We start from the raw sequence: 16,512 nt of genomic DNA, 5'->3' as shown, positions 1-16,512 counted from the left end.
GGCATAACTCTTGTTGAAGTCAAAACTGCACTAACTGATATAAATATTGGGCTGTAAGTGCACCCTTAGTCACCTCTTTTCCAAGCTGAAAAGTCCCAATCTTATTAATCTCTCCTCAAACTTAAGATGTTCTATACCCCTAATCATTTTTGTTGCACTTTTCTGAACCTTTTTTAATTCCAATATATCTTTTCTGAGATGTGGTGACCACATCTGCATGCAATATTCAAGGTGTGGGCATACCATGGATTTATATAGAGGCAATATGACATTTTCTGTCTTAATATTTATCTGTTTTTTGATGATTCCTAGCATTCTGTTCGCTTTTTTGACTGCCACTGCACATTGAATGGATGACTTCAGAAAACTATCCTCAGTGACTCCAAGATCTTTCTTGAGTGGTAATAGCTAATTTAGACCTCATCATTGTATATGTATAGTTAGGGTTATGTTTTCCAATATGCATTACTTTGCGTTTATCAACATTAAATTTCATCTGTCATTTTGTTGCCCAGTCACCCAGTTTTGTGAGATCCTTTTGTAGCTCTTCATAGTCTGCCTGGGACTTAATTATCTTGGGTATCATACACTGGGTACCATAATTCACCCCAAAGTGGGACAGTTTACCATAAACTTCGTATTACTACCCTATATTACTACTAACACCCTTATTACTTTAGCAATAACAAAATTACAAGAATGCAAACTCAGGATAGCTTTAGGGGAAAATACCTTGGTTTATCAATCTGGTCTGGTGGGATGATGCTACTCCTGTCCCCCTGACACTGTGTTAGTGGCTGCAGGACACCATGGTTTGGACATATTACAGGAGATGGGATATCAGAACTCTTAGTTCTATTTCCAGGTCTCCCATTGACTCAATATCCCACCTTTGACAAATCACTATGGCTGAAATTGTAACTTCAGAATTGCAGCAAATAACTATACCTCTCCAGGAGCCAACCAGAGAGTCTTCCCTGGTTTACACTAAGAGTTAATCAATGCAAGGCGGCTTACATTGATCTAACTCTGTAAATGTCTACACTGAAATTTTGTTCCCACCGACATAACTCACCCACTACACTGACTTAATAACTCCACCTCCACGAGAGGTATAGCCAATGTCAATGTACAGAGACCGGGCAAGGTCTCTATGCAGCCAAACAGTATAGCGAGGGCCTTCCTGACAGCCCTTTGTGCAGCTGCGTTGCAACACAGATGATGACACACATTGTCAAGGAATGCCTGCTGACTAGGTTCAGTGGTGGCCTCAAAGAACTGCATCATGTCACTGAAGATGCCATTGCTTGGCTAGACAACTATGCACATGCTAAATAAATAAAATACTTAGAACTACTCAGTGTCAGCGTAGACGCTGGGCTTGTCTTCACTATGGAGAGACCGACGTTGCTACAATTGATGCAGCAGGGTCGATTTAGCAAGTCTAGTGAAGACCTGATGAATTGATGGCAGAGCACTCTCTGGTCAACCCTGGTACTCCAGCTCTTTGAGACAAGTAAGGGAAGTCGACCAGAGAGCATCTCCCATTGACACAGCACAGTGAAGACATGGAGGTAAGTTGAACTAAACTATGTCAACTCCTGCTACTCTATTCACGTAGCTGGAGTAGCGTAACTTGAGTTGACTTATCCCAGTAGAGAAGACAAGCCTGCTGTGTGGCTTATGTTGACTGTAGCTGGCTTTCAGAAGTCATCTCACAATGCCCCACACTAACAGTTCAATTGCTGCAAGCTCTCCTGCTGAGGATGCGCACTGCCAATTTAATTACTGTGGCAGCTGAATATCGATGTAACTTAAGTCTACAATTTTATAGTGTGGACATGGCCTCACAATACTTCCCCCGTTCCTTATCCTTGCTCTAGAGAAGAGAGCTCCTTCATATCTTTTCATGAAGGCCCTTCCACCTTCCTATGCACCCAACCAGCTACTTTGGCCAGTGAGATGGGGTGAGGGGAGCCAGAGCTCCCCACTCATTTATACAATTAGCTCAGCCCTTTCTCTCATAGCTGAGGCAAGAGGGTGGGTTATTTCCACGTACAGCCCTTACTGGGATGTGCAGCAGAGTAACAATATGGTCATTAACCCCTCTGCACCTCAGTTTACCCACCAGAATAAGGAAACACTTGCCCCATAGAGGCACGTGGGACTTGATTAATTTTTGCAAAGCAATAATTGAGCCTCAGATGAAAGGTGCTGCTTTTAATCTTTTTGCTTCCTCCCCAAAACAAGCATATGTTTGTAGGTGCACTGGTTTCCCTGCCCCTTCTTCAGTCCTTGACGATGCAGTTAGTGTTTCACGTAGTTATTTCTGACAGAGATGCCCAGACAGTATACAGTATTCGACTGTATAGATTTCACTTGCAGATAAGAAAACCCAATTTGCTCTTTTTGGTGATTCTACCATTCACTTTATAGACTTTTATTTTTAACTGTTATTATTGAGATGTTTTTATTTTTAATTTTTTTTATCTGCTGTGTTTTAGTCCAGAGTAAATATTCATGGATTTTTTGTGGGGAGAGGGCAATCACTTGCATTTAATCACACTAAACAAGGTTTTTAGACAATTTGTTCTGAAATTCCTCTAATTAAAGCTTGCCCTCCAGGTAATGCTCTGATCTGAGTTACCAGTGGGTATAAATTAAGGACATTATGTAATTAATCCTAAAACCACAAATGGAAGGAACAGCTGGGTGGCTTAGGGGGGAAGCAAATAAACAGCTCCCATGTGGCATCTTAATATATATAAAAAGGCCTCTCTTTCTAGGTGTACTATGCAGTGACTAATGCTGTAGTTAATGTATAAAGGGATCTTATGTTTGAATCTGTCTTAAAGGATGGCATTTTGTTAAGACTCATCCTAGCACCTCTCCAGAAACTGACTCTGTTGAGGCTTGTTTTGGATTCACATCCATCTTATGTTTCGAGATATCAAAGTTTCAAGCTATTGGCAAAAAAAACATCAGCCTTCACTTATTAGCAAGGACACCTCCATCGGCTCCCTGTGATCTACAGAGACACCTCCAGAGCATTAAAGAGTCCCCTGCATTCTGGTCCCCTGGTTTTCCTCTTATCTGATGGTGCCTTTCCAGGCCTGGGACTTTAGAAAACAGACTATCTAGCTTTACAGTCCATATTATGATAGAATAGAGCCAGTTAGAAAAACTGGTAAAAAATAATTTGTTTTCACTTTTTTTTTTCTACTTCAAAAATTAATAAACAAAAATCCCAACCAGCTCTCTGATTGGACTAATAGCCCCCCCAAAATATTAGCTGATTCCCTCCCCCACCCCCAATTGAAAGTCAGAATTTCAACTAATATTGGTCAAAAACCTAATTTCAGAAAAATTTGGCCAGCTGTAGAATAGATCATTTAAATAACTGCCCCTTCCTCTCTCAGTTGCTTTCTCTCACACACATGCCAGCCATCAAGCAGGGTTCCTCAGATACACTGCAGATAATCAGATAAAAAAGTTATGACAATCACTCAGCTAGTTTTGGATCTTTCAACCTTTCTCTAACCCTCCACTTCTAAATGTAATATCATGTTTCCTATGTATTTTTATTATCTTCCTTTTACATACCCTAACCTTCTCACTGTGGATTCCATCAGCTTTTCTACAATTAGTACCACCTTCATACTTCCCCTAATTCTGAACATGGTACATCCTTGTAACTCCAAGGATCCATCTTAACTGGTTCAGTAAAAGTGATTTATAATAATAATTTAATATAATATAATATAATATAATATACTAATAATATATAATAAAAATAATAATATAGTATAATATAATAATTAGATAGCAGTGGTGTCCAATCTATGGCTTTTAAGGATGACTATGTTAAGAATAAAATGTATGTAAAGGTCTTCTGTAACTTGCCCTAACTGACTATATGCCAGCTGGGAATAGCCAGAGCACAACTCATTCCAGCCACTCTGTGATGCTAGTAGACTACCAACTCTTGCTAACGCTGAAGGCACCCAGAAATTCATAGCTGGAAACCAGACTAACTCACCTATAATGATGCTATTGTTCAAGATAGGTGTTAGACTTGTAAGGATATGTTTAGTGTTTTATACTCTATAAAATGCTGGTAAGTTGCGGCATACATTAATCTTACTTGTCCTGTCTGTACCCATGCTATGAGGTAATAGGTAAATTTTGCTTTACTGTAAAAATCCCTGCTTTGAACTTGTGAACTCATGCAGGAATGGCTCACCCCACTCATCAAGGAGGACTAGCACAATTAAATAGGCTATTGGGAAACACTATGACACAAACAGTTTGCTAACTGCCTTTACACATATTACGTGCAGAAGGGCTCATCCCATCAGTACGGATTCTGAAAAAGGGAAATAAAGATAACTGACATGAATTTCTTTTTCTTTTTTTGTTTGGACCCTCACAAAGCTGGAGACAGGAAACAAAAGCAGAGATCCCCAGAGTCAACCTGGGTTAGCCCTAAAGACATTTAATTCTGACAGATCATTACATCTGTCACCTTTTGGAACCATAGACCGTAACTCATTATATATATATATATAGTGAGTTACGGTCTATGGTTCCAAAAGGTGACAGAGATGTAGCCTGCTTTAACCTGTAAATAACATTTCTTTTTCCGAGTTAATTAATCCTTAACTTAGTTGACTATAGGATTGGTTACAAATGTTGTCTTTGATGTGAGATCTAAAGTAAAAATTGATCTGGGATAAGCGACTGATCTCTTGGCACTCGGAGCAACCACAATATTTTTTATCTTTGGTGTAAGAGACCATTTATCACTAAGTCCAGCTTGCCTGGAAGGCAAGATAGACTGGAGGGCCTTGGGGACTGTCAATGACTCTATGGTTAGATTGTTGTAGTACTTCAGGAGTTCACATTGATTACTGGCTTGGTGAAAAGTAATAATAGAACATACCACTGCTTGGGGATGTCGAACCCGAGGTTGGCACTCATGGTCGTGAGCCATTCCAGACAGTGTGACACACTTAACGACAGCAGGGACTTCAGGAAGGAAAAGATAGGAGCTGGTCGCACTGGATCTTCAGCCAATTGGAAGGCCTCCAAAATCCCAAATAAGGAACTTGTGGGTGGTTTCTGCTCCATTTGTATATCTGCCTGAGTATACTGATTGTGACCTCTTGACCTTTCAAAAATATGTTCAGTTCTCAGGCTAAAATAGTTGGGCACCACTGCTGTATGTGGTGATATAATAGTGAAAGGTAGCAAAGCCAAGGCCAGAGTTAAGAGTCCATCACATTTTTTCAGTTAAATGGGTATATTATTATATATATGTTTATGTATTTCAGAGGCAAAGAATGTGCTTTATGATTCTACCTGCATCACATTCAAGATCCTCATCCTCACCTATAATGGTCTGCATAATCTTACTCATCTCCACTGGGACAGTGTAGTAGGGAGTCAATACTGTATCTATATACATTTGGGATGGATGAATTACTCACCAGTGGCAAGGCCTTAACTCACATATGTCAATATACCCTTTATACTACAATACACCATCGTATAGCCCATATTTTACAAAAAAAAATCTTTTTTAGAAAAGCTTTGGAGAGTTCTAACAAAAAATGTTATTTGTGCTATTTTTCCTAGTCCTTCAGCTATAAATCTAGAATCTCATAGTGCCAAAAGCCAACAGCAGAGTCCTCAGAGAAAGAGGAAAATAATAGTATTACATTTTGGAAATCTCTAAAACTGACCTGAAATAACTTTTCTATAGACCATGATGTTTCCTGTGCTCAGACGCAAGTGGTCAATGCCGAATAAAAATACCACATCTCGACCCCACTGGAGTGTTTGTGTTGATATTCTAGCTTAGAGCCAGTCGGGAAATATTTTGCTCCCTCATAAAATAAAAATAAAATAAATAAGCATTTGTTGAAAAACCAAAAATAAAAAAGCAAACAGAGAAAAAAATAAAAAGTCAGATAGATGGGCAAAAATAAAATAAGTATATAAAATAAAATGCTATACTGAGACATTTTAGCCACCTAGCTTATGCTTTTTCTTTTTGGTTGCTGCAAACAATAAAATAAAATTAAATAAAATAAATCAGTTTTTGTGATTTTGGGGTTTTTTTGACGGAAAACACAGAACTCTTAATTGAAAACGGATTTTCCAAAAAATTTCCAGTATGACACAAAAAAAACAATTTTTCATTTAAATAAATAGTTTGAATATAAAACGCTGACCTACTCTAATCCAGTTTTAGATATTGATCTGAATTTTATTTTAGAGGGATCTTACTCCAAATCCGCTTCAGAACAAGTTCTTGACTTTTTCAGTAGTTTCTAATCAGACCCAAATTTTACAGCTCAACCTTCGGTCTAATTTTATGTAGCCCCAAAAGAAATGGAAATTGAATAACTACATCCTGTTTAACTGATGTCTCTGAACTCATCGAACTGCTTTTAGCTAAACATTCCCACCATTTCCTTAGGGCATACAGGGTGATAACTATACAGAACTATTAATTATTTTGAATGTACATTAGCTCCACAGAGAGATGGTATTGGCTGTTGAATAGTAGAATTGATAGGTGTATAGTTAAATAATTTTTTTAGCCAACTGCTCCTTCAGCGTAGGATCTTTAATTCATAGGAGAGCAAAGAAAGGCCCACTTCCCTTTTAAGCAGCGGCTTCACAGATTATAAGCAATGCCTCTTTAAAAAAAAAAATCAGTCTTTACATATGCTGAGGAACATGTTAGTAAATCTTAGTGTCCACATGGACAGTACCAAAGATGCAATAACATAGTCAAGGACTCATTATCGCTGGTGTTACTTTAACTTTCCACATATCAACGTGTATGGTAATCATTTGACTACTGAACATGGACCAAATCCAAATGCTACCTCCCATGGCTATGGATATGTCTGCATCTACTTATACTGACCAAAGGGTTATTGCTTTTAAGGGTGAGTCTGGAAGTGTTTTCTTTGATGTTTTAAAGGCAGGAAAGAATTTAAAACCTTTTGTTGTATGACTAATCTGCAGGCAAAGAATATTACAGTTTTTGGAATGCTAGCTGAATCCAATTACAACGTGACTGAATAATGTGACTTATTTGCCTTGGCACTCAAATAACTATTACAGTGAGAGATGGCCCAAAGTATAGGGTTCAGAACTGAATCTTTGTTCAAGTTCCCCAAATTTCTATCTTAGTTTCTTATTTGGCCCTCATTATTGAAGCATAATCTTTAAGATAATTAACCTCAAAACACCCTGTGTTGTAGGGAAGTACTATGATATACATTTTATAGATGGGAAACAGGCACAGATGAGCTAAGTGACTTGCCCTTTGTCACACAGGAAATCTGTGACATAGCAGTGTCTCCCAAGACTTAGGCCTTGGGCCAGCCTTCCTGTCTTTTTGGGATTTTGGCTTAAATGTTCTAATTGGGTCCATTATAAGCATTGGGGCCAGTTGTGATGCTTGGCTTCAGATCTGGACCTAGACCAATACTTTCTCAAAGTTTGTGAAAGTCTGAATCTGGTGTTTCATCCAGGGTAATATCTAATAATGCACTGGACATTTTACATGTCTAATTTTGGGAATGGAACTCTTTCCATGGATCTGCCTATAAGGATCTTTATACAGCAACCAAAAAGGGCCCCAAATGGATCATTAGACCTGGATTCCAATCATAGATGCTGGAAACTAGGGGTGATACTGCACCTCCTGTCTGGAAGTGGTTTCCATCATATACAGGGTTTACAGTTTAGGTTAAAAGTTCTCAGCACCCCCACTGTACAAATTGTTCCAGTAATGTTAGTATATAATTAAATTTAGTCTCCCTTTGCTCATTGTTGCATCAAGAACATAAAAAGAATTTTAAAAAACATTAGAGATCACCAAAATTTATAATTAGAACTGTGTGTGACTTACGTAAATTTCTCAAAAAAAATCCACCACAAACAACTTTGTCATTTAATTTAGGAGAAATTTGCCCTTCTTTAATTTTAATTTTGCATGAAATTTAAGAAATTACTATTTTTGCATTAAGAATGAAAATCACAGCTCAAAATCCAAGTGTTAGATTAGGATCATGGTGTTTTTCTATTTCCTGACAGGATAAATTAATATTTAAATTCAGATTATTAGCCCAAATTTTTGCAATCATGAATTAACCATGTACATGCTGCAATATTCACTTCACGTGTGTTTTCATGAACATTCTTGCCAGTAAACTTGTTCAATAAAATATTAACTAAAAGTAAACATCAAACTGGTGTTAAAATAGTTGAAGCAATAAAAAATGGAATGAGTTTTATTTTAATATTTTTTTCAATGTTTACCTGCAAAAGACCATGCAAATATCCATCCTCTCAACTGTATTAAATGGTTATTGTCTTGAATTTGACCCTTTATCACTTTGAAACTTTTCATAAACAGTCCAGACACTAAACATGCTCTGCTGACTGGAAGATTTATTCTGGAGTATTTTTTTTTTCCCTGTTGAATGGCCAGGGCTTTTCTATCCTCTTCTCCTCTCAAGCACCAAAGATAGTGTTTAAGGGGAAAAAAGGATAAGAAACAGAAGGTCATTGGTTTTGTAAAATAAATATTAAAATATTAACAGAAGGAAACCACCATTCATAAATGAATAACACAAGTGTTCAGCTGAATACCAGAGAAAACTTTTAGACACACAAACAAATAAGGGAAAACACTCTAGGGATCAAACAGAATATTCTTATTAGGAAGGATTTTAAAGCAGCATATAGTCCCTTATTTGAAGATGAGATTTAATGAAAAAACTCAGATATAAGCAAATATAACATAACAATAATAAAAACGAAAGTAAATAATAATTGCAAATCTTTGTACCACTTAAGCTCTGCAGTGTGACTGTACAGGGGGCACTACTGGACTGCTTGTATAGGCGGGCCTCTACTACTGTGAACACCAGAGATGAGTCTCTGCATGAGTCCTGATGACTACAGAGAGGGAACAGAGCAACGGGACTTGCAGATACAGAATAACATCCTGTGCAAGTGGTACAGGTGGTCTGGGACTATTTATCCACTATGTAATCCCTTCCCAGGGAGAAAATAAGAGTCTGTCAGCATCTAGCAGCTTGAATAAAAATTTCCTCTTTGTATTTAGTCTAACCACATCCTTCCTTTCTTCTTTATTACGAAGCACACTACACTCACATTTTGGCCAGGACTTTTCCCTTACACTTCACCTGTAAAATACTAGGGCTTTACGTGGGTGAAGAGAAATTTCCCCTCGAATGCTAGAAAGGGTAAAATTGGAAAAAAAAATGTCTGTAGGCTAGACTTTCAGCCTATGTAAGCTAGCATAGCTCCTTTGACTTCAGTGGAGCTGATGATTTACACTGACTAGGGATCTGGTCCTTCATCTGCCCAGCAGAAGGTGAGTCTTGCTCCATTCCAGGTGAATGGCAAGGCTTCTGTTCATACTTTTTCCTTTAATGGACAAATATCTTTCCATATTGTAAAGAAATGGGAACCACAGAGACATGTATAACATTTTTGTTTAGAAGCCTTTTTTGCATTGTATTAAATATATGTATAGAATAACAAAATAAAATAGATACATTTGGAGGAGGGGGAGAAAGAGATGCCCAGGTATGAGATGACCCAAGAAGCCATCCATAACATATGCTCAGACATCGTGATGATAGGCAGTTTAGACTCCTATAGATAGAAATAATCTAGTGACACTGGACAAGAGTTAAAACAGATCACTATAAAACGGTGAGATACGTGACACTTCTCTTTGGTGCTGTAACTTAATATCACTCTACCTATCAGTTCAGAAGAAGGTAAGTTCCAACACCAGACAATTCTATGTTGGGGGAAATCTCTATCCCCACTACTCTGCTGACAAGCTCATGCTCTGTAGCATCAGAACCGATTATCTTTAAAGTCTTGCTAAAGCAGGACACACACACACACACACACACAAATAATTCTATAGTTCTGCCTCAGAAGTTAAGGTAACACACTAGGTATCCATTTGGGTTACTATGTGCAGGTCTGGATCCCACAGGCTACATATTGCCTCTCTTCTTCAGTATATTTTAAATGGCTAGGAACTTCCCCCTGCTGGTGCCACAATATGGTATCTAAGAACAGATATTCTGATAGTGTTGCATATGATGTTGCTTTCTCAGCGAGATGGAAGCTGTCCAGCAGCTTGTTACAAAATGCAGATTACTATTAAAAACACTTTATTTATGAATACTATTTAAAGGCCTTTGTCTGGCCAAGAAATCATTTGCCTATCAGTGCAGGAATGCTGCTGTGCACAAAATGGGGGCAAGCTTTCACTTCAAGCTTATTGATTTTTTTTTTTAAAGCTTGTATAAACTTGTACCTTACAGAGGTGTGAAAAGTCAGTAACATGATGTAATGGTAATGGCTTGACATTCTCCTCACATTTTTCCTTGTAAAATGGAGCAGTGCTGACTAAAGGAATGTTCTGAACAGATGTCCAAGTCAAACAACGTCAGTATTACTAGATTTTAATGTACAGTAAGTCTTTGAACCTTTTGAACCTTATTCAGAAGCCCAGTGCTTATAGACAATATTTATATTCCTGTTACAATGAGGGCATTTATAGCACTGTATGTGTGGATAAAGCTCAGTAACTTCACAGTTCACTGAGCCATATGGATGCTTTGTTTGTCTTTCAGTATTTCTTCTTTGTTAAATAAGCAGAACAAACTATGCAAATAAAGAAAGACGATAACATTTCATTGTTTGAAAGGTAGACTCACCTTGCACCGATTCAAAGACAATTCCCAGATGTAAACATTTTATTGCAGACATCCAAGCACGGTCTGTAAAGGATTTCCTTAGCGTTCTAAAGGAACACGAAGAATATATTTATGAGTGGATTGTTGTTGGCCTTGTCACCCCCATTGTGCTAGCCACAAATGCAATGCAAATACTCCCCCAAGCACAGGAATTGCCCCCTGCAAATATCTTCTGGGATGCCAGAGAAGAAAGATAGTCCAGTGTTTAGGGCCCTAGCCCTAATGTGGGAGAGCTGAGTACAATTCCCTTCTGTGCTATAAGCTTCCTGTGTGACCTTGAGGAAGTCACTTAGCTTCTCTGTGCACCTTAGTTCCTCATCTGTAACATGGGAATAATGGCACTTCCAAATCTCACCAAGTGCTTGTGGATAACTATATTAACAATTGTGAGGCACTCAGATGCTATGATAATGGAGACCATGTCAGTACCTGTGATTGATAGATAGGCCATCCATCAAGGGCCAGGGAAGTAATAGGGCCATGAACAAACACAGACTGCAGAGCTGGCAAGTTGTAGAGGCGATTGTATCTGTCACCTCCCTCCCCCCAAGGAATAATGCAAACAGCAGAGCACATAATGTAGCACAAACTTCCTCATACAGGACAGTAATTAACTGATCCATAAGATCAAAGTGATGTTTAAATATTAATTATTAAATATCAACTTTCCTAAAATTAAAAGGGTATTTGTGGGTTATGTAGCCATGTGCTGCATCCAGAATAAGGGGCTCAATGGGAACTTTGAAGGCGACATCATGGGCAGTAGGATCTGAATGTGTTTGAAGTTTAAAAAATGGGTTCTTCCACCTAACTTCCATTCAGACCTACAGTTACAGCGAACATTTTTCACCATTTCATTCTGAAGGCATGAGTAAAGGGTTTGCATGGCTGGACCTTATTCTCCAGTCTCTCACTGATGGGCTCACAAAGACCTATTCATATTTCTTAGGAGAGTTATGTATCCCCAAGGATAGGAATAAAAGATATTAGAGCAGGCAGGGAGCTCCTTGTCCATCCTCATGACTACTCAACTCTATCCAATCATAGAAGATTAGGGTCGGAAGAGACCTCAGGAGGTCATCTAGTCCAACTCCCTGCTCAAAGCAGAACCAACCCCAACTAAATCAGCCCAGCTTTGTCAAGCTGAGCCTTAAAAACCTCTAAGGATGGAGATTCCACCACCTCCCTAGGTAACCCATTCCAGTGCTTCACCACCCTCCTAGTGAAATAGTTTTTCCCAATATCCAACCTAGACCTCCCCCACTGCAACTTGAGACCATTGGTTCTTGTTCTGTCATCTTCCACCACTGAGAACAGCCGAGCTCCATCCTCTTGGAACCCCTCTTCAGGTAGTTGAAGGCTGCTATCAAATTCCCCCTCATTCTTCTCTTATGCAGATTAAATAAGCCCAGTTCCCTCAACCTCTCCTCATAAGTCATGTGCCCCCAGCGCCATAATCATTTTTGTGTCCCTCTACTGGACTCTCTCCAATTTGTCCACATCCTTTCTATAGTGGGGGGCCCAAAACTGGATGCAATACTACATATGTGGCCTCACAGTGCTAAATAGAGGGGAATAATCACTTCCTTCAATCTGCTGCCAATGCTCCTACTAATGCAGCCCAATATGCCATTAGCTTGCTTGGCAACAAGGCACACTGTTGATTGATATCCAGTTTCTCATCCACCGTACTCCCCAGGTCCTTTTCTGCAGAATTGCCACTTAGCCAGTCAGTCCCCAGCCTGTAGCAGTGCATGGAATTCTTCCATCCTAACTGCAGGACTCTGCACTTGTCCTTGTTGAACCTCAAATATTTTTTGGCCCAATCCTCCAATTTGTCTAGGTCACTCTAGACCCTATCCCTACCCTCCAGCGTATCTATCTCCCCCCGAGCTTAGTGTCATCTGTGAACTTGCTGAGAGTGCAATTCATCCTATCATCCAGATAATTAATGAAGATGAACAAAACCTGCCCCAGGATCGAGCCCTGGGGCACTCCGCTTGATACCAGCTGCCAACTAGACATCGAGCCATTGATCACTACCTGTTGAGCCCGACGATCTAGCCAGCTTTCTATCCATCTTATAGTCCATTCATCCAATCCATACATCTTTAACTTGCTGGCAAGAATACTGTGGGAGTCCGTATGGAATTTCTGATCAAAACAAGAGACCTTCTCCTTCTCTCTCTGGAGTTTTGTCACCAAAGAATGTTTTCATTCCAGTGCAGAATGAAAACAAATTTTGAAAAACATCAATTTTTTTCCTGAAACAGAATTTGTATTTTCCAGCCTGTTCCAATAATGGTCTTTATCATCATGGGGCTTTATAGGCTTAGCAAATATCATTATACTAATGAGCACAAAGGCAAAGTACAACAATATTTTTTTATGGGACTAGTTGTCTGGAGTTGTGTGAGTAAGCTTTGCATGACTAGACACTTAGGGTGATATACTGGCTCCACAGAAGTCAGTGGCATAGCTTCTGTTAAATGGGGCCAGGATTTCATCTCTGGTGTTACACTGATTATTTAGATTAATCCTAAAGAGTGCTGACCATCCACAACTCCTACTGGCGTCAGTGTGGGAGTTTTGGTTTTCAGTAGCTCTCAAGACTGGGCTTGATGTCTGAGACAGAGAGAAAATGCAAGTGAGAGACACCCAGTCTATTTCCAGGTCTGCATCCTCCAGTCCTAACTGTTCAGTAGTCAGAATAAATAATGAACTGCATATGTTTTATCAGCTGAATGGGCCTGATTCTCTTCTCACCTCCCCCAGTTTTACACTCATGTAACTCCATCAGCATCCATTGTGCTAGTCCTACTTTACAGCAATTTAGTGAAAGGAAAAATCAGGTCCAAAGTTTCTTTATTACACTTGCCCAGGTATTGCAAGAAAGAGGAAAGGGATTTATCTTTTGGTCTTCACTTCCTGGGGTTGTGGCACAGCAACTCCTGCATAATTAGTTCACTTCTATCTTTACTTCATTCCCAGGGCTCACAACATTGTGGAACAGCTTAGTCTAACAGAATATTTATAGAACTCTCTGTTAAGCTAATGGTTACTCTTTTGCCTACAGATCTCAGGGGCTCTATCACTCCTCTGTCTGTTCTACTTCTGTCAAAGACACAATCAAGAAAGAAGTGGGAGGAGTCTCATGGAAGTGGAGGAGATATGCCAATTATCTTCTCCCTTATTGTTTCAAAGGGATAAGCTCACTTTATACGTTCTTCCATAACATCTTTTCCATCCACATGCAATACAAACAGTTAATTGGATATTGAATACATTGGAAATGTCTATTTAAAAAAATCAAATACTTCTTTTTAAAACAAAAATGAATGGGATTTTAATATGAAAACATCAAAAATGTATAAGTGAATATATATACCCATAGGACCAAATCTTAGCGTCAATGAAGGGACTAGAATTTGAACTGTAATGTATATCTTTCTAATTTGATCATTAAATCAAAGAACTTTCAGTTCAAGGTATTTTTAGTTAATATACACTGTACATGGAGAATAGGTCCATTAATGGCTATTAGCCAAGATGGAAAGAGATTCAACTCCATGCTCCGGGTGTCCCTAGCCTTTGATTACCAGAAGCTAGGAGTGGACAATAGGGGATGGATCACTCGATGATTGCCGTTCTGTTTATTCCCTCTGAAGCACCTGACTTTGGATACCGTCAGAAGACAGGATACTGGGCTAGACAGACCATTGTTCTGACCCAGTATGACCGTTCTTATGTTCATCTAGACATTATACAATTCCACTTATATGCAGGTTTTACTGGGATTAAGTTCTGTAAATAGACTTATAATTGATTTGCTTTTTATTTTTAAGATAAATTGGTAGAAACTTGCAAATGTATGAGGCCACTTAGTTCCTTTGAGGCTGCAGAACCATTTGTTTTAGATATTTCCATAACCACCTCTTTGTAAAGAAGGCTGCCCATCTGTGATTGAGTTGTCACACTTCTCTAGTTAACTGCTTTAACCCGTTTTCCAGTGGACAGTAGTCTCCACCACAATAACTAGCTTCACAAGAGATATTAATTGGGCCCCATCTTGATAGTCCCAGCAGAGACTAAAAACAGAATAAGCACTGAAAGTATCTTCTGCTGCTTTTTTTTCTTCCCCTCCTCCATCTCCTGAACTGCTTCACCCATCCATAAAACTTTAGAAAACACACGACAGGAAATTGCTTGCTGTGATAAATATTTCCTACAAACCTTCAGCAGAAATGGGTAATGATGGAATCAGCATACCTAAAATGAAGCCAGAACCAAATCCAAGACAGGGAAACATTTCTGTTCAGCTCGAGTATGGGTAAGGTGCTTAAAAAAATCCTTTTTCCAAAACAGACTTGTTATCACAGATGTATTTTCAGACTTATAAAGATAGCATGTATACCACTATACAAGCCTTCCTTGTGATTAGTTGAGTACTGAGAAAAGAAGGGCTAGACATTCACACATGTGGAAAGAATAATGTTTCCTTCTTCACTTTAAACCACACTGTATATGGCTGCAGTTAAATTGACATCTAGCCACTTCCTCTTTGCTTTATTGCCACATCATTTATGACCTTTAGTGTACATAATTTTGGAGTTATTGGGATGTCATATACTTTATGACTTTTGCTACTTCTGCCTGAATTTGTTCTTTTGAGGCATTCAATAAAACATGTTAAACCAGGCTTCTACTTGCTATTTCCAATACGTGTTGTTATGTGCTCTCTTTTGTCCTGTATGATTATCTCACGTTAAGCATTATACAGTATCATCTTTCAAAGTGGCTTAACAGAGGGGAATGTGTTTATAACATAATAATCCACAGAGCTTCTAAAAGACAACATATGATAACACTTGTGGTGGTTGCCCACCTATGTTGTGACAATAGATTTTATCTGATAAATTAAACCCTGGTTCAAATTCAGAGCTGATGTGAAAATAAGTGTATTGGAGTCTAAGTTTATATAATTTATACCTTCTTCCAGCCCCTCAGTTTGTAAGTATTACTGGTTTAAACTCATTTAGTCTCAGTTGGATGGTGTCTTAAAAAAAAAAAAAGTGCATGTACTGGCTTAAGGGGTGCTGAAGAAATACATATAACTATTACCCACCCCCTCCTTTCTGCACCTCAGAGTAACTCTGATGACGCACAAGCCAGAGCTCTGACTTTTCAGAAGGCATTACATATAGGTAAACCTGAGGTCTATTGTAAATAAATATGGAAAATAGGTGTTCATAGTTCCTGCATCCCTTATAGGCTTGATCTTTTAGACTTAGGCTAATAACAGCAAAATAAATAAATAAATACAAATACTTTTGGAGGCACCCACTGTTCAGTATGATTTACATATTTCCCCTCCGTAAGACCCACAGAGGGGATGATAACGCTTAGTCAGGATGCTTAGTTCTTTAGTTCAAATTGTAGAGGTGATGCTATGACTGATACCAGGGAACTGTTTAAGAACATTTAACTAGTTGTTCAAAAAGTAGTAATCTCAAAGCTGCGAAAAAAGGCTATACTGGTTAAAAAGAAAAACAAACAGGCTGTCATGGAGAGAAAATGAAATTAGCTATTGAAAAAATAGAAAAAAGGGAAAGTTGACAACCATGAATGTAAATTATAAGGTAGGAAGTACAGAAAATTGATAAGGGAAGCAAGAGTT

The sequence above is a fragment of the Gopherus evgoodei genome, chromosome 4, assembly GCF_007399415.2.
Source record: "Gopherus evgoodei ecotype Sinaloan lineage chromosome 4, rGopEvg1_v1.p, whole genome shotgun sequence".
In the NCBI taxonomy this organism is placed as follows: domain Eukaryota; kingdom Metazoa; phylum Chordata; order Testudines; family Testudinidae; genus Gopherus; species Gopherus evgoodei.
This window is presented reverse-complemented; position numbering follows the sequence as displayed.